General features: G+C 42.2%; 1 pseudogene; it reads right to left on the bottom strand.

Moving 5' to 3' along the window:
• On the bottom strand, window positions 19,595-20,343 carry LOC109231808 (annotated as a pseudogene).

Raw genomic sequence — 20,575 nt, 5'->3', positions numbered from 1 at the left:
CAAAACTTATGTCAGGTCTGGTGATAGTTAGATATAACAACCTCCCTATCAACCTTTGATATCCTGAATTGTCCCTTAACTCTGAATCACCTGTATTTCCAACACAAGTTCATACTCCACTATTGTAAATTTTTGATTCAACTCTACAGGAGTTACAACTGGTTTTGCACCACTTAAGCCTGCATATGAGATTAATTCTAGAGCATACTTCCTTTGATTGAGTAACATCCTTTCTTGGACGTTGAGACTCAATTCCAAGGAAATATCTTAACTGACCTAAGTCCTTGACCTTGAACTTATTAAGTAAAATTGTCATTGCACCATTGACTAGGTTGGGATAGCTTCTAGTAATAAGTAAATCATCAACATACACTAGTATGATTACCATCTCTTTTCCTTGATGTTTTGTGAATAAGAAATGATCAAATGCACTTTGTTTATAGCCACTATGAACCAGTGCATCAATGAGATTTATGTTCCATTGTCTGGATGCCTGTTCGAGGCCATAGAGAGATTTTATAAGCCTGCACACTTTCAACTCCCCCTGCTAATGAAATCCCTAAGGCAACTGCATATAAACCTCGTCAAAGAGGTCCCCCCTATAAGAAGGCATTGCTAACATCCATTTGATATAAATGTCAGCCTTTTGCAGCAGCTATACTTATAATAGTCCTGACTGTGATCATTTTTGCTACAGAGAAAAATGTGTCATGGTAGTCCAGCCCTTCCTTTTGATTATACCCTTTGGCAACTAACCTTGGCATGTATCTCTGTACCTCTCTATTAGACTTGTATTTAATTTTGTACACCTATTTTGACCCAATGGCCTGCTTCCCACCTGGTAAGTCTACTATTTCCCAAGTATGATGGACCTCAAGGGCATTGATTTTCTGTTGCATAGCAGCAACCCATCTGCTATCAGTTAAAGCCTGCTGAAAAGTACTAGGCTCAACTTCCACTAAGAAAGTCTGCAAGTAGGCTTGATAGCCTGCAGTAAGATTAGCATAAGTCAAGGTTTCGGATAATGGATACAAGCAATAACCAGAGAATTTCTTAGCAATTTGATAGTCTTTCAGCCAAACTGGAGGTTTTGAGGTTCTTGTGGTTTTCCTGGAACCTTGAGCATCAGTTGATTCCAGCATGCTTGGGTTAGGAACAACTGGGATCTCTAGTTCTGGCTCAGTGTCTGTATTAGCAGTGTCTGGAAATAATTCAGCCGAGGTATCTTGCACTACATGCTCAACCTCTCCTGCTTCTACATCTTGCACTGTATGCTCAATCTCCACTCCTTCTGCAGCAGGTACTGATATCTCCTAGGATTGGAGTGATGTCTGTAGGTTGAATGTGAGCATCTGTAGCAGCTGTGTGGGATTCCTGTGAGACAGTACTAGATGCAGGTGATATAGGCACATAAACTTTTTCAGGAAAGTTGTCTCTTGAAGTAGTTGTAGTATCTCTGAAAGGGAAGACGTGTTCTCTAAAAATGATATATCTGCTCACAAAGATAGTCTTAGTGTCTAAGTCAAACAATCTATACCCTTTTTGAACCGCTGAGTAGCCTATGAAGACTGATTTTCTTGCCCTTTTAGCAAATTTGTCTCCTTTTGGTAAATTGCTAGCAAAGCATAAACATCCAAATACCTTCAAATGATCAACTGTTGGTGGTTTGTTATACAACACCTCATAAGGAGACTTTCCTTATAATAGAGATATAGGCTATTTGTTGATCAGGTAGACAACTATTTTAATGTAATCTCCCCAGAACCTGCTAGATAAAGAACTTTGAAAGTTCAATGCTCTGGCTACTTCAAGTATATCCCTATGTTTCCTTTCCACCACCATATTTTTTTGGGGTGCGTAAGGAAAATTGCAGCTAGAGTTAAAGAATTCTTTCCCATTGTGAGACTTCAATACTTTCACATTCATACTAAATTGAGTCTATCATTATAAGGAAATCTTTTAACACTGTTACAACTTCATATTTTGACTGCAATAAGCACACCCAGGTATATCTACTAAAGTCATCCACGATTGTAAGAAAATAATGCTTTATGTCATATGTAGGCAACTTGTGAGGACCCCAAACATCAAGATGGATAAGTTGAAAAATAAGTCAGTTTTACTGCTACTAAGAGGGAACTTCAATCGGCACACTTCACAATTATGTTGCATGTTGTCTACTACTTTATTCTTCAAGACAGAAATGCGTTTCATTGCTGTTGTTGATGGATGACCTAATCTCATATGCCAAAGGTTGGATTCATCAGTGTAACCATTGCTGCTGCAGGCCTGTCTATCCACCTGAGCACATAAAGTCCACTATCTTCCCTACCAATCCATATCACCTTCCCATTGTAAATACCCTGCAATACACAAAAGTTATGAAAGAATATGGCACAATATCTCAACTCCTTGGTCAACTTGGAGACTGACAACAGATTAAACTTAAAATCTGGAACATGTAACAAATCCTATAGTTCATAGCTTCCTAGAATAGAAGCATTTTCTTTGTGTGTCATAGAGCATTTTCTACCTGTTGGCACCTGCACTTTATGATTCCTCTGTTGCTTAATGTTCTCTAAGGTAGACAAAACCTCCTTATAACGTGTAATATGATGAGATTCCCCTGTATCTGTGAATACTTAATTTTGCCCTCATATTTTTAAAATATATATATACTCTCAAAATAGCATGTTTGCATCATTATTTAGTTTACAAACCTATACAATCATTTTTTTTTATAATTTTTCATAATTTTTAAAGCTCAAAATTAATTTCTTTTACATTTCTTATTATATAAATATCTAATAATTACCCCTCAAGTTATTTTGTGATGACTTAGCTACCTAAAATAATTATTGTTTGCACCTATAATATATGTTTCAAACATTTTATTTCATTACATATAATTACATTAGCATTTTTAAAGCTATATGTCTAATTTTGCAATAATGGCCTATATTCATACAATTACTCCTTATTTTATATTATTTTGTGCCAAAATAGCATATTTATATTTTTATAATACTAAGTTATTATTTTAAAATATTTTAGTGCATAAATAATATTTTATTTTTATTTATTAAGCATTTTATAAATCATTAATTTTGGGGTATTTAAATTGTAGCCTAATTTCTTACCTATTTTTCGGACCTAAACTACCCATACATCAGCCCAATTACCCCCAAACCCTTGGCCCAATAACCCTAGCCCAAACCAAACACCCCTAACTCCCAACCCAGTCCAAAACCCGACCTAACTCTTCTCAAATCCCAGCCGTTGATCAAAATTGATCAACGACTCACAATATTTCCCCCACTTCCCCTTATATCCCCACCCCAAAACCCTAGAGACCATTTTCTCCTCCCAGCCGCCTTTGAATCCCCCTCTCTTCTTCTACGAACCCTAGCCGATACACCTCTCAACTTCTCCAAATCCGACTCTAAAATGGAATCAATCACTGACTCACTTACCTTATTCATCTTCTCTCACTATTGGTCGTTAATTTATTGTATTACTTAGGTGCTTGCCTAAGTTTGGCAAGCATCACTTCTGAGATCCGACTGGAACGACTTGGATCTTTTGATCTTAGGCCGTTTTCCGTTACACTCTTGGTTCGAGTTTCAGAAGGTTGAACCTAATTAGGGTTTGAGTCTTTTCATTTCCCTTTCTGATTTCGATTTGTATATGATATTCTCTTTCCTTATTTGTGCTTAATTGATTATTTTCCGTATTTATTTATTCAATAACCACTACTATATAAACCCCTCCCCATTCCCCTTTGGACATACTTTAATCGTTAACAAAATTTCACTAAAAGCTGAAGTTATTGCTCTTTGTTCTCTAATTCTCTTGTTCTGGGCCGGCTGAAAGCCAAGGCCACCAGAATTCCTATTTTTTTGACCTTCCTTGGGTGTGAGCACTGCCCTGGGTTCCTCGAAGCCCTCGGGAACTTGACGCATCTAAGGTCTTGGGTTATACTGCTTTGTTGATGTTTAAAGTGGTTTTGTTCTTTTCTTGTTTGTCTACTTGTCAATCAGTAACTAGTGAGTTCTTTAGCCTTTACAATGTTCATTCTCTTATGTTCCTGATTAGCACATTTATGCCTCGGAAATTGCATGATCTAATGTGTTTCTAGACTATCTCTATGTGCAACCCTGGTTATAATATGAACCTCTCTAGCATTTGCTCATGCCTAAATTGTCAATTCTAAGATTGTGTTTATCTCGAGAAGTTTAGACTGTTTGAAGTTTGTTTAGCTTAATGTATTGGTACTTTGAGTGTTTACATGGTTAAATGACATCAGTTTGTTTTCTGCCTTGTCCTGGATTTCTATAGTGATTGATTTGTATCTGTGATATGCCCCAATCCATGTTAAAACCCCCATTCTAGCTATGATTTGCTCCTACGATCATTTTATCACTTAGTGTATCCTTACCCTGCCCAACTCTGTACTCCCTAGCAACTAGTTAGAACCTTTTAGAATAGCTTCTTAACTTGTGTTACCTATAACATTTGATTCTATGTGCCTTATTGGTGTGACTTGCACTGTTCAACCCCTGGTGTTTAGCATAATTTGACCCTTGGGCTTGAACCTGTTAAGTTAATGTTCTGTTGTTTGTCTTATTTGGCATAATGCCTTGCTTATTAACTTCGTAATCCCAGAAGCCATAATCCCCCTTGCTTTCTTACAAATGTTCCTTGCCTCAATGTGCTAAGTGTGGACTTATGATATTAGCCTGTCTCTTAAGTTTGCTTACCTTGTGTTTGGATATGTTCATTGTGTGTTCACCTTTGCAATGCCTGTTTCTAAAAATCCAAATGCACTTCTTCTAACTTTGCCATTTGACTACTATTTTCATTCTCATTCGTTGCTTACCCTATTCTGAACCTATAATTCTTGGCCGGCTGAAAGCCAAGGCCACTAAAGCTTTCTCTATTAACATCCCTAGTGTGAACACTGCTCGGCGTCCATCTTGAGACCTTTGCGAACTCTGACACACTAGGGCCTGATGTCCTTTGGTCATTTTCCTTACTAAGTTCTGTCCCTCTTTCTGCCTATTAAATGTGCAAATTGACTTGTATAAGTGACCGTTTTCTGGATCCTTTGATCAAACCATGGTTGTTGGGTTTGGTTTGAGTTCTCCTATGATTTTTGGGCTATGTTGAGATTTGTGTATGCTAAATGGTGGAGAAAGAGTTCAGTTGAAGGACTGGCAGTGCTGGGTATCTTTTGGACCTGGCTTGGGCCTACTGTTATTGCTTATACTACTTTGTAATTTATTCATTATTGGGTCTGTAATAACAATTGGGGGCGATAGTGAAATTGGGAAATGGGTATCTCCTAATACTTACATGAAAAAGGGTAGAAAGCATGTTTAGAGGATTAGCATGATCTATTTGCTATCCGACCTGTTATATGTGAATCTCTTTTTGCACTATTAGAAATCATGTCATTAGGGAATCACACACTCACAATATTAGTATGTTGTCAGTGCGTAAGTATTCTATCTATTCTTGTGTCTACTGCTATGTGTTGCTAGACACCATGCCTATGGAAAATAATAATGACTGCTCCTTAATCTTCTCAATAGATATCATGCCCATAGGATTTATTAACTAATTAATTTGCTATTGCAGTCTCATCGTCCATCTAGAAAGCATTCCTATAGGAGCTAAACGTATAAAATCAGTTCCAACTGTCAATTTTTTAGAAAGCATGCCTATAGGAGCTAATTGTATAAAATCAGTTCCAATTACCAAGCTTTAGAATTGATGCCTATAGGACATCACTACTCGCTTTTCAAACACTGTTTTATTGCTCATCCACGGGATTATTAGGAAGCTTAATAATTTCGAGCACTTCTAATGAGTTTCACTATTCCTTATTGTATAAATCACTTAGAGATCATGCCAATAGATTTGTCAACTGATAATCTGTAATAAGCGGCTTAGCAGCGCCTGGCACTTACCAACTGGTAATTTAGAAATCCTAGGTCTAAAAATGGCTTTCGCATCTGAATCAGATCATCTAGAAACCATGCCTATAGAGTTTAACAACTACAATCCCTTCAATTCTGAAACTTCCTAATGCCAAATGTAAAATCTGTTTGCGTGCATTTGTTTGCCTAATTATGGAGGTTAATGTGAGCCTTTAATTGAATTTAATTGAAGTCCTATTTGTTTTGAATTGTCGCCTAGTTTTGACATTTTCTGAGCAGCCTAAGTCAAGTCTAGAACCGCCAAAAGTAGAGGTCCAATGCCTCCTGGACCATAGGCATGGGACGGGTAGTGCACGCATAAGGAACGTTTTAGAATAAACTAGTGCGCTTTAGGTAATAACTTAAAGATAGTAATCGGGTAGCAGGAGATGATGGTCCATGCCCGCTGAATAATACGAGTAACACCCCATCTTGAGGGAGTTACGAAGTATTATTTATGTTGCGCGGGGTGATCCTTTAGGCTAAAAAGCTTAGGACCCCCCATCTTATTCTTATTTATCTTTGAATCAAGTGTTTGTATTTATTCAAAGTCTTTTGATAATAAAACTTCCCAAACTTCTTGCTTTTCTCTATCCTCGTTTATCTGACTAATTCATGTAATTCGAGTTTGGCTGGGACCCACAGTTGTGGACCTCGAAGAGTGCCTAGCACCTTCTCTTCGAGGTATTTTCGAGCCCTTACCCGATCTTTGGTGATGCAAACTAGTCAAACCTGATTCACTTGCAAATAGGTGCCCTAACGCACCTTAAAAATCGTTAGGTGACGACTCTTCTCTTTTAACCCTACCTTTAAACGATTTGTCACACGTCGAAACCTGATTTCGCGAGAAAAAGGGGCACAGCATGACGACTCTGCTGGGGATAAATTTAGGCTCTTACCATAGCAAATTTAGCTTATATGAATTAGTCTTCTCTAATAAACGTGTTTCTTTTATTTACTGCTACATGCATATCCCGCTCTCGTTTTCTCCCTTATTTGTCTAATTCCTTGCTGCATGCACATCCCTCCCCTATTCTCCCTTCATTTGAATTCGTGTTAATATGCAAATCCCTTCACTTCTCCACCATTCCTTGCTTAAATTGGTTATTACATGCATATCCCTCCCCTATTCACCCTTATTTGCTATAATTGCTCTTCACTCGTTTAAAGATTGCTACATCATATCTCTCCCATCCCTACTCCCTTGCTTGCTTTATTACTTTCTAATAAATCCCGTAAACTAACTTTTTTCCTTTGTCTTTCTTTTATATTCTTTATGTTTTACCTTAATATTGTATTTATCGTTTTTTATTTATTATGCAAATACTTGACAATGTGTTATTTATTTTTGCATAAAGCATGCTCCACATCATATTCTACTCGTGCCCAATTAGCGGCGCTTGATGAGTGTCCGTGCTCTTCCGAAATCATCCTTATTTGGAAAGGCTTATTTGCGGTAAAACTAGTCGATCAGCGGTGCAGTCGATGCTTCTGTGCCTTTCCGTCTCAAGTTGTCCGCTTGAGGGTACCAGTCTAGACTCTTCTAGAAACCCCACTCTAATATCAACTATGCATGCATCATGTCAAACCTAGTACGGGTTATAACGTTTTCAACGTGATATCCCGCTAAGATAAGCCTTGTCCAAAGTCCGATAGGATTTCTACAATCCCAATGGACATTATCACGTTATGTGCATTACTTGGAGAAAGTATGCCAGTATGTTGATCATTAGTGTGTAAATAGTCGAATCTGGAGGGGGAAAGGCTAACTCTATTTGTTTGCAAAAAATGAAGCATGAAGTCCCCAGGTTCGGCATGGTCCAAAACATCCCACCTTTGCTGCTGGATTGATGGAAAAATCTCGTACCTTGCGACAAGAACCACGTAAGAAGGGTCCTGAGTAATTTGCCGTCTCTATTAGACATCCGACCAAACAGAGCAATGATCGAGGCCGCTACTATGTTTTGGGATGAGAAGAGGGATGTCTTCCATTTTGAGTGACATAGAGATGACTCCTCTCTTGGAGGAAATAGGAGGTTTCGCTAATCTGCCATGGGATAGTCCCAGATTACTGGTACCAAAGAATCGCACTCCTCACGATTTTCTAAAATGTTAGGTTTCAAGAAAAATGATGAACTGCTTTGTTTGAAGAATTCATACATTCCATTTGAATTTCTTTATGAAAGATATGGGCATAGCTAGTCATACCGCCAAACTCTCCATTACTTCCTTGGGTTGGACGCACCGTCGAGTCTACGTGTTCATTGTATGCTTCTTGGGGTTACTGATATTTCCAAATGAAAAGGGGAATGATCCACACTCGTCTAGACATGATCGCCAGGACCTTAATGGAAGGCATTGAGGGACAAACCTACACTATCGTCCCCATGATCTTGGCTAAAATGTACCGCGTTCTAGATCGGTGCAACTAGGGGTTTGGGTACTTCGAGGGTTGTAATCTGCTACTGCAACTTTGGTTACTAGAACATTTTCAAAGAGGAGAGTATCACCAGGAGATCCTGTGTCGACCATTGAATGACCACATAGCTTACCATCACCCAAAGAGAATGACATTTATCCTAGATCGATTTACACAACCTGGAAATGCTGAGAGCTGGGTGCGCTTCATCAGCAATCTGATGGACGAGTAGGTACATTGGATGTTTGAATGGTTTCCTAGCAGTGAGTTCATCATCAGGCCAAGAGGGACTCCTCATCTAGTAGTGATCGGGTTGAGGGGAATTTATCCTTATGCTCCCGTAAGGGTAATGAGACAAGCGGAAAGAAAACAGGTTATACCTCGGGTCTCCAACATGGTCTAGTACAAAGCAGATTTTAAAGGGGTTGTTATACCAGTCAAGTTCGAGGCACACCGTATGTGGAATCAGAAGGTCATTATAGAAAGGGATACTATTGAACTAGACAGATATCATGCCGGTCATGTGTACTTCTATCCATCATGGCTAGTGGATGATATAGCAGGAGACGTGATCGCTGCCAACTCCACACTACTATAAAGTAGGAAGAGAGGGTCGCAATAGCTTTTACCCGATATGAGGGTCGAGATCGAATTCCTCAGAGAGCTAGAAATTGGAGCTGGGTATCTATCTACACAAGAGTCGTGTAATTGCTCTAAATGTCACTTCTAACATTTTTGGGTTTTTCAATTATAAACTAATATTATCAAACTACTAATTGAAACTAGATTATGCTACGAGATAATTGCTAAAGTTGTATCTAATGGGAAGAAGGGCACTAGGGTCGTGACATCACCTAGGTGGCTAATTGACGGGTAGATGTTACTAAGGTTTGATTGACATAATTGGAGCTTATGCTATAACCGTTGCACACTTTTACCCACTCTCATACCTCTCGGTAGAGAGAGTGATTTTGCCCACTTGACTCTCTCGAGACCAAATGGGTAGGCAAATTAGACCAAGCAACTAGGGTTCAAGTAGGGTGATTACTCTCTCGAGATTTAACCCGTTAATTAGGACTATCATTTCTCATGAGTCCATCCCAATTCCTTGTTGGGTCAATTTTGGAGACTTACTCTCTTTCTCAAGAAGAGTCAAATCCACAAAGCACAAATCAGTGTTTGCAACCACCAATTTATAGATTAAAACATAATCAACCCAAATAGCAAACACCCATAGTCAATCTAACCCTAGATGGCAACACCCATCAATTACCCACACTAGGGTTGAGCCACAACCCTAGATAAAGGGTTTAGCTACTCATGCTTGAAGGAGAAAATGAAGAAATAGATGAAGAACAAGATATATTAATTAAATACTAAATTAAATCACAAGAATCTATCGTTAAATTGAAGCTAAGATGCCAAAAATGGCTACAAAAGTTGTTCTCACGAGCGCAGCTGTGTTCTCCAGATAACAGATGACCTAAAAATGGTAAAATGTTCTATTTATACTAAGCTAGAAAAACTGGACAAAAATACCCCTGCGGGGTCAGTGTGGGCCGCACTAAATGGACCGCGGCCGCACTGGGCTCCTTGACTTCAACTTTGGCTTCTCTGAACTTGGACTCCGCGGACCGCGTAGAATGGACCGTGGCCGCGGAGGTAGTTGGCGCGGTCCGCATAATAACGACCGCGGACCGCATGGCATTGTCTTGGCAAAATTGTAGTTCTCTGAATCTCTTGACCGCGGACCACACAAAAGAGTAGTGCGTCCGCGGAGCCCTGACCGCGAACTGCGAGATATGGACCACGGCCGTGTTACCTCTAGCCTGATTTTACCAACTCTCTGAACCACCTAGTGCGGCTGCATTCCACTTTGCGCGGTCCGCACTAGGCCCTTCTTCCCTTAGCTTTCTTGGTCTTTGATACTTGAGCAGGTTTCACTCCTTTTTGAGCCGATCTTTGACATTTCGTCACTTTGTCGATCAAACCTGCAAACAAGCACAACCTGTGAGCCTTTTGGGACTATTTTGTACAAATATATGATCAAATCATAGGCAAGTAGGGGCATAAAACATGTTAAAATCCTAACTTATCAACTCCCCCAAACTTAAACCTTTGCTTGTCTTCAAGCGAACAAAATAAGACCCACCCCTTAAAGAAAAATCCAAGTAATTCCAACTGACCTAACGTAACCTCAACAAGCATCAATTGGGACTAACAATTGCCCTCAATACAAATGGATCATTAACAACATTTAAACTTTGAATACTATGGATCAAGTGTGACACAAGAGCATCAAGCATTGACTCATTACATCAAAGAACTCTCTCAATTACTTTGGTCACTGTTGAACCCAAACTCATACATCCTCAACTCTCCTTAAGCAAACCTCACCTTTTAGAGTATAAGCACACAAACCGAGATTAATGGGAGTTCACTCGTCTCTCTCAAGGAAAGGTCACAAGTCCGGCTCTAAGTACCATATGCTTGACCCTCATGTAAGTATCCACTAATGCGAGCGTCATCCCACTCAAGATCATATAGGGCTTTTGTGGAGTCAATGTGAAGGCTTTTGGTTGAGGGTAGGAAAAGTTGTTGGTCTATATGGGTTCCATCTTCCCTAAAACACTTCTTTTGATTCATTTTGGCACAATTCTCTTGACTCTTTTGAGTATTTCACTTCCTTTCAAGGGGTTAGAGAGACACATTGTCACTCTTTCTTATGCAATTCAAAACACTTCTCCTTTTTCTACTTTTTTCACACCTTTTTCATTTTTGTTTTCCTTGAATCCCTTTTTATTCTTGTTCACATTGGGCTTTCTTTTTGTCTTTTTCTTTTCTTTCTTTTTCATTGCCTTCCTTTTCTTTTGCTTTTGTACCTTTTACCACTTTGTTTCCTTTCTTATCTCTCCCCCCAAACTTAGACTTTGCCATTACTCAAGGGAAGATTTGGGTGCCAAGAGAGGGTAGAATTTAGAACGGGTATAGGTTTGTAGCTTTGGTTCTTGAAAGAAAAAGGTTTAAGGCTCAAAAGGGTTAGCTAGGGATTATCTCATTGGTAGGCTGTGGAATTGTTCAACTTACATTCGGATAGAGAGCCTATAATCACTTTCCAAGCCGAATTTCACTCAAAATTTTGCCTCAACAAACATTCAGGGCAAGTTCTAGACCATTGGCTCGGACTTGGACTCCAAATTCGATTTCTCACCACACAAGCTAAGGGATTGCTAAAGACATCGAGTCGGGGGGCCACAACGACCTTAGATATGATTTGAGCACACAATGGTCCCGAAAGGAACACTTGATGATTATTGGCCAATGCAATAGTCTCAAGGCCACGACTTTCACCATCCTAAACACAACATTTTGTCTTTGACCATGGGATCAAAGGCAAATGTGCTAGGCCCAAGTGAAGCTTTGCTTGAGGCACTCTTAACCATAAACTACCAAAAACAAAAACAAAAACGGACTCAAACCCTTAAGAAGGTTGTCACGCCATCTATCATTGGGAAGAGCCACCCGGTTCACACAATACTCCACCTTTGGAAAGAACCATGGCATTAAGAAAACCAAAGGCTTATTAAAAACTTCAAAACAAAAAAAAAAATCTACGAGTCTATATAAGAAGCTAAAAACGAAATTTTTTACGAAAAATAGAAAATAGAATGAATATGTACAAACGGGGAGTGAATATACAACGAGGGGTGAATATATACAATAATGTAACTTTATATACAGACCCAAAAAGAAGATAAAAAGTACGATGAAAGTAACTAAATATAAAATTATATACAGACCAACAGAAAATCAAAAGAAAGCATAAAATAGTATCAATATTTACAGTCATCCAAAAATGAAGGGCGCACCCTCTCGAATAAAAGCTGGCATTGTCCCCAATGCCAACTAACAAAATAAGCATCAAAAAGTATAGGGAAAGGATATGAAGACTCCCTAAGCCGTGTCCGTCTGCATGGGATCATCTGTGGTCCCCGGGTCCTCTGTATGCGCGGGAACCTCAGACTGGTTCTCGGTCTCCTGCTGCTCAGCTGCTGGGACTGGGGCCTTGACCTGGACAGGCTGAATGTCAGGGACATCCTATGGTTGACTAGAGGAGGCCTCCGGTGGGTCTGCCAACTGGATGATCGCCTCATCTGCACTGGGAGCTTCCTCTTCTTCCTGGGAAGCATTTGTGTCCGCTCCTGCTGTGGCTCTGCTGCTGGTACTGCTGTTGGAGCTGGATCCTCAAATAATAAATCTAAAGGCAGCTGGTCTGCCTTCAGTCTCTCTACATCCGCCCTGATCTCCTTCACGGACTCCCTGGAAGCCCGTGTCTTGCGCAACTTCTTGTGCTCCTTGGCAAGCTCTTTGAGAGCCTTGCCATGTGAAGCCACTGCCTTCAACAACTCGGCCTGGGTGCTGAGGAACTTCTCCTGGTTATCAAGCAGCTTCTTCAAAGCATCCTCTATAGACTGTGGGACCTGAACTGGCGGAGGAGCCGGCTGAGATGCAATGGTGGAGGTCAAAGTGAACAACTTGGATGAAGCAGTATACATCCAGTTGTTCAGGCTCTGAAGTGTCTGGTGCAGCCTGTGGGCAGTGATAGGATGGGCTCGGGAAGATGGAATCCCTGGGTCAGCTGAAGTAGAAGGACCAGTAGTAGTGGAAGGTCCTGGAGGCAGCTCAACATTGGTGGAGGCAGGCTCAGTGGAGGGCTCTACCGCAACCGGCTCTTCAGACTGGACAGTTGGAGCAGAGGCAGGCCGCTTGTAATTCTTGTCCTTGGGGTTGTCCGACCCCTTCAAACTGTACCATGAAAATGGAGCCACAGGGTTGACCTTGATATCAAAACCTCTCTTCTCCACCTTTAGGTCTCAGAAATACATAGTGAGGGTGTTGGGAAAAGGATAGTTCCGGTCATACTCAACCCCCACTACAGAAATGAAACGGGACATCACATTGCCCATGTTGATAGGATAGCCCGCCATAATAGATGCAACAAGAACAACCCGAGCAAGTGGAATAGTCTGATCATGGGTAGTGGGATCAAGTCGGCTGCACACAAACGTCAACCACCCCCAGCCTCAAAGTTAAAAGTCTTCCGAGAAATCTTGGTCACTGCTTGCAACCATTCTGGAACAGCACCCGGGATTGCCAGGTATGAAGCTAACCACGGACAAACCTCTTCGCCCATTGCCAACTTTTCGTTGTAAAGGGTCTCGTCTTCGTCATCGAACCCCAAGTACTCATTAAGTGCCTTCCCAGTAAATACCACCTTTCTGTTCCGCACTTTGGTCACTTTAGTGCCCTTCAAGATGTGGGCCACGTTGCTATAGAATTCCTTGACTATGTGCTCATTTGCCTTCACACATTCACTCCGAAAATGCGCCCAACCCACTCGAGTGTGAAACTGTATATGCACATTTGGGTGTAGGGGAAGAAGGTCCCGCTCAATAAAACTCCTCTCAAGAATCAGCTTCCGTATTGGCCACCATTCCCTAAACTTGTGGAACGCTACCTGACTGAAGAACCTATCCTCCCAAGCTGTGGGATTTCTAGTTCGGTCAACACCCCTAACTTGAGGTTCACCACCCCCTTGTGCCTCCTCCTCGTCTCCTTCTGCAATCTCCCCAGACAAAGAAGCTGTGGGGGAGGTGGAGTATTCCCCACTACCGGTTGCCGAGCCCTCAGATGAGTCATTCACAACATTGATTGGCTGTCGGACAGTGGGTGATGGCGGAGGAGTATCATCAGTCAATCGAAAGTCGGTGACAATGTGAGTTGGGACTGAGTCTGAGGAGATGTCTAGAGGGCACATACTCACTCCCGGAAGAATGGGATGCATCTTTATCTGCAGCTTTTATCAACTTCCGGGTCTTTTCGATGTTCTCCCGAGCTTGGGGTGTGAGTTTTACCACCCTCTTTCCTTTTCCCCCTCGGGAGGAACCATCTCTCCTGGGTTGTTTTGGTGCTTTGCCTCCTTGTTGTCTAACCATTGTCTGCAAACACACACATCTAGCTTTGTTAGTATCAGCAGAGGCAGTGAAAATGAATTACAGAACATAAGCAAACAGTTGTAGAACAGTGCACCACGGTCCGCACAAAAAGGAGTGCGGTCGCACTGGAGTCAGCGCGGACCGCATAAAACCCACCGCGGTCCGCATTGGGCAGGGTCCAAAAAACTACTTCTCTGAATCTCATCACCGCGGCCCGCACAAAAAGGTACCGCGGCCGCGGTGGGTCAGCGCGGACCGCACGAAGTGCAATGCGGCCGCGCTAGCACAGGGCATTTCTCAGAACTTAAGCACCGCGTACCACACAAAAGTGACCGCGGTCCGCGAAGGGTGCTGACTTAGGGCACTGAGTTGGGGTTTAAGTTTTTTTGTTGCAATTTTGTTCAAATCATCACCTACTTTGTCCCTACTCAATTTGCCACTCATTATGCACATCAATCACACAAAGACCAGTATTTACACTAACCTAAACTACCAACTAAAGATAAATGGGAAAAAAAATAGCTGTGGGCTACTGGACATGAAAATAAAATGAAATTATAAAATTAAACAAAGATAAATGGATGAAATGTTACCAGATATTGACAAGGAGTGAAGACACACAGTACAAGTATGCTATTACGCAAAAAGGAGGAGGTGAACAATGTATTTTAGTCTCTGAGAGCTTAGGGTTCGAAAAGGGTAAAAGGAGACCCTTGAGGTCTATTTATAGAAAAAACAGTGGGACCAAGCCTTACCTACCAGCGCGGCCCACAAAACGGACCGCGGACCGTGCTGGGTTTGTTCAGAAGAAGCAGGAGAAGGCAACCTCCGCGGTCCGCACAAAACAGACCGCGTCCGCGGAGGTCCACCGCGGACCGCACTAAATGGAATGCGGCCGCGGTGGCAAACTTCAGAGAGCACCTCACATGGCTCTCACCAGTGTGGACCGCACAAAATGCAATGCGGCCGCACTGGCAACTTCAGAGACTGTTCAATTTGTCCACAATGTTTTGCACTGCATCAACACATCCCTGCAACATCTCACAACCAATTAGTCCAAAAATCAAACCTAAACTACAAAGAAAATCAAAGAAAACAAGAAGAAAAAGACATGGGTTGCCTCCCAAGAAGCGCCTGATTTAACGTCGCGACATGACGCGAGTTACCATCTCAACATTTGAAATGAACAACAACCACCACATGGATATCATTAAAATTCCCAAGATAATGCTTCACACGGTGCCCATTCACTCTAAAGACTTCACCACTTTTGTTCTTCAAATCTAGAGAACCAAATGGGGTTACACACACAACTTCAAATGGACCACTCCACTTAGATTTCAGCTTTCCCGGAAGCAACCTTAGACGAGAATTGAACAAGAGGACTAAATCACCAACTTTGAACTCCTTTCCACGAGCATATTTGCCGTGAAGGTACTTCATCTTGTCCTTATACAAGGACGAACTAGAGTATGCATGGAACCGGAATTCATCAAGCTCATTGAGTTGTTCAACACGACGATTGGCCGCAACATCCCACTCAAGATTAAGCTTCCTCAAGGCCCACATGGCCTTATGCTCCAACTCCACTGGAAGATGACATGCTTTCCCAACACCAACCGGTACGGTGACATACCAATCAGGGTCTTGTAAGCGATCCGGTAAGCCCATAGAGCATCATCCAACTTTTTAGACCAATCGGTCCTATTGGCATTTACGGTCTTGGACAAAATACTCTTGATCTCCCTGTTAGACACTTCAACCTGGCCATTTGCTTGAGGATGATAAGGTTTAGAGACTTTGTGGTTGACACCATACTTGGATAGCAAGGTATCAAAAGCTCTATTACAAAAATGCGATCTTCCATTACTAATGATTGCCCAGGGTGTACCAAACCTTGTGAAAATGCTTTTCTTTAGAAATGACACCACACTCCTAACTTCGTTGTTAGGCAAGGCCACGGCCTCAACCAATTTTGACACATAATCAACCGCTACAAGAATGTAAGTGTTCCCACACGAGTTAACAAAAGGGCCCATGAAATCGATACCCCATACATCAAAGATATCAACTTCCAGAATTGTGTTCAGAGGCATCTCATCTTTCTTAGAAATCCCGCCCGCTCGTTGACATTGATCACATCTTTTCACCAAATCACTTGCATCTTTGAACAAGGTTGGCCAATAGAAACCACAACTCAAAACTGTCAAAGCCGTCCTCACCCCTCCATGATGGCCACCATAGGGAGAGGAGTGACAAGCCTCCAAAATACTCAATTGCTCACCCTCCGGGACACACCTTCGAATCACACCATCCGTGCAAATCTTAAACAAGTACGGATCATCCCAGTAAAAATCCAAACTATCCGTTTGAGCTTCTTCCTTTGGTTAGAAGAGAGCTCACACGGGATGATTCCAGTCACAGTGAAATTAGCAATATCCGCAAACCATGTCATATCACACATTGACACAGAAAGTAGTTGCTCATCGGGGAATGTATCATTGATCTCCAAGCCATCACACGACCTTCCTTCCTCTTCCAAGCGGGACAAATGATCCGCAACTTGGTTCTCACTACCTTTTCGGTCCACTATTTCCAAATCAAACTCTTGAAGAAGCAATACCCATCTCATCAATCTTGCCTTGAAATCTTTCTTGGTCATCAAATACCTAAGGGCGGCATGGTCGGTGTGCAGTATGACCTTGGCCCCCATAAGATATGGCCGAAATTTTTCCATGGCGAATACAATGACCAACAATTCCTTCTCCGCCGTGTAATTCCGTTGAGCTTCATTCATAGTCTTACTTGCATAGTACACGGGATGGAACATTTTGTTCATTCGTTGACCCAACACCGCCCCAACCGTAACGTCACTTGCATCACACATTAGTTCGAAGGGAAAACTCAAATTGGGTCAGTGCGGGCCGCACAAAATGGACCGCGGGCCGCGCTGGGTTTGTTCAGAAGAAGCAGGAGAAGGCAACCTCCGTGGTCCGCACAAAACAGACCGCGGCCGCGGAGGTCCACCGCGGACCGCACTAAATGGAATGCGGTCGCGGTGGCAAACTTCAGAGAGCACCTCACATGGCTCTCACCAGTGCAGACCGCACAAAATGCAATGCGGCCGTACTGGCAACTTCAGAGACTGTTCAATTTGTCCATAATGTTTTGCACTGCATCAACACAATCCCTGCAACATCTCACAACCAATTAGTCCAAAAATCAAACCTAAACTACAAAGAAAATTAAAGAAAACAAGAAGAAAAAGACATGGGTTGCCTCCCAAGAAGCGCCTGATTTAACGTCGCGGCACGACGCGGGTTACCATCTCATCATTTCAAATGAACAACAGCCACCACATGGCTATCATTAAACTTCCCAAGATAATGCTTCACATGGTCCCATTCACTCTAAAGACTTCACCACTTTTGTTCTTCAAATCTAGAGCACCAAATGGGGTTACACGAACAACTTCAAATGGACCACTCCACTTAGATTTCAGCTTTCCCGGAAACAACCTTAGACGAGAATTGAACAAGAGGACTAAATCACCAACTTTGAACTCCTTTCCATGAGCATATTTGTCGTGAAGGTACTTCATCTTGTCCTTATACAAGGACGAACTAGAGTATGCATGGAACCGAAATTCATCAAGCTCATTGGGTTGTTTAACACGAAGATTGGCCGCAACATCCCACTCAAGATTAAGCTTCCTCAAGGACCACATGGCCTTATGCTCCAACTCCATTGGAAGATAACATGCTTTCCCAAACACCAACCGGTACGGTGACATACCAATCGGGGTCTTGTAAGCGATCCGGTAAGCCCATAGAGCATCATCCAACTTTTTAGACCAATCGGTCCTATTGGCATTTACGATCTTGGACAAAATACTCTTGATCACCCTGTTAGACACTTCAACCTGGCCACTTGCTTGAGGATGATAAGGTGTAGAGACTTTGTGGTTGACACCATACTTAGATAGCAAGGTATTAAAAGCTCTATTACAAAAATGCGATCCTTCATCACTAATGCTTTCCCGGGGTGTACCAAACCTTGTGAAAATGCTTTTCTTTAGAAATGACACCACACTCCTAGCTTCGTTGTTAGGCAAGGCCACGGCCTCAACCCATTTTGACACATAATCAACCGCTACAAGAATGTAAGTGTTCCCACACGAGTTAACAAAAGGGCCCATGAAATCGATACCCCATACATCAAAGATATCAACTTCCAGAATTGTGTTCAGAGGCATCTCATCTTTCTTAGAAATCCCGCCCGCTCGTTGACATTGATCACAGCTTTTCACTAAATCACTTGTATCTTTGAATAAGTTGGCTAATAGAAACCGCAACTCAGAACTTTCGAAGCCATCCTCACCCCTCCATGATGGCCACCATAGGGGGAGGAGTGACAAGCCTCTAAAATACTCAATTGCTCACCCTCCGGGACACACCTTCGAATCACACCATCCGTGCAAATCTTAAACAAGTACGGATCATCCCAGTAAAAATCCAAACTATCCCGTTTGAGCTTCTTCCTTTGGTTAGAAGAGAGCTCACACGGGATGATGCCAGTCACAATGAAATTAGCAATATCCGCAAACCATGGCATATCACACATTGACACAGAAAGTAGTTGCTCATCGGGGAATGTATCATTGATCTCCAAGCCATCACACGGCCTTCCTTCCTCTTCCAAGCGGGACAAATGATCCACAACTTGGTTCTCACTACCTTTCCAGTCCACTATTTCCAACTCAACTCTTGAAGAAGCAATACCCATCTCATCTATCTTGCCTTGGAATATTTCTTGGTCATCGAATACCTAAGGGCGGCATGGTCGGTGTGCACTATGACCTTGGCCCCCATAAGATATGGCCGAAATTTTTCCATGGCAAACACAATGGCCAACAATTCCTTCTCCGTCACCGTGTAATTTCGTTGAGCTTCATTCATAGTCTTGCTTGCATAGTACACGGGATGAAACATTTTGTTCACTCTTTGACCCAAAACTGCCCCAACCGCAACATCACTCGCGTCGCACATGAGCTCGAAAGGCAAACTCCAATTGGGTGCGGTAATGATCGGGGTAGTGGTCAACTTGTGCTTTAGAAGTTCAAAGGCCTCCATGCATTTTTCATCAAACACAAACTTAGCATCTTTCTCTAGCAACTTGCAAAGGGGATTCACAACCTTCGAAAAATCCTTGATAAAACGCCGGTAGAACCCCGCATGCCCAAGGAAACTTCTCACCCCTTTGACAGAAGTGGGGGGAGGAAGCCTTGAAATCACCTCAATCTTAGCTTTGTCTACTTCAATCCCATGCTTAGAAATTTTGTGACCCAACACTATGCCCTCTTCAACCATGAAGTGGCATTTTTCCCAATTAAGAACAAGATTCGTTTCTTCACATCGGGCTAGGACTCTATCCAAATTTCCCAAACACTCTTCAAATGAATCACCAACCACACTAAAATCATCCATAAAGACCTCCAAAATATCTTCCACCATATCGGTGAAAATAGCCATCATGCATCGTTGGAAGGTCGAACCATATTGCACAACCCGAACGGCATCCGAGAAAAAGCAAATGTACCATATGGGCAGGTGAATGTGGTCTTCTCTTGGTCCTCCGGAGCAATTAAGATTTGATTATAACCCGAATATCCATCCAAAAAGCAATAAAAGGCTCGCCCCGCAAGGCGGTCAAGCATTTGGTCAAGGAATGGCAAAGGGAAATGATCCTTTCGTGTCACCTTGTTTAGCTTCCGGTAGTCCATGCATACCCGCCACCCGGTAACCGTCCGAGTGGGAATAAGTTCATTGTTGTCATTAGTCACCACAGTCATCCCACCTTTCTTCGGCACACATTGCACCGGAGAAGTCCATGAGCTATCGGAGATTGGATACACCACACCTGCATCTAGCCACTTGATCACCTCTTTTTTCACCACTTCTTGCATTGCCTCATTGAGCCTCCTTTGATGTTCTAAGGAAGGCCTTGCATCATCCTCCAAGATAATTTTATGCATGCAAAATGCGGGGCTTATTCCCCGAATGTCCGCCAGAGTCCATCCAATTGCCCTTTTTCGCCTTTGAAGCACCGCCAAAGTGGCCTCAACCTGCATGTTAGTAAGGCAAGAAGAAATAATAACTGGTAAAGTTGAATTAGAGCCC

This window comes from Nicotiana attenuata, chromosome 8 (genome assembly GCF_001879085.1).
Source record: "Nicotiana attenuata strain UT chromosome 8, NIATTr2, whole genome shotgun sequence".
Classification (NCBI taxonomy): Eukaryota; Viridiplantae; Streptophyta; class Magnoliopsida; order Solanales; family Solanaceae; genus Nicotiana; species Nicotiana attenuata.
The sequence above is the reverse complement of the archived record's forward strand: the minus strand, read 5'-3'. Positions and strand labels throughout refer to the sequence as shown.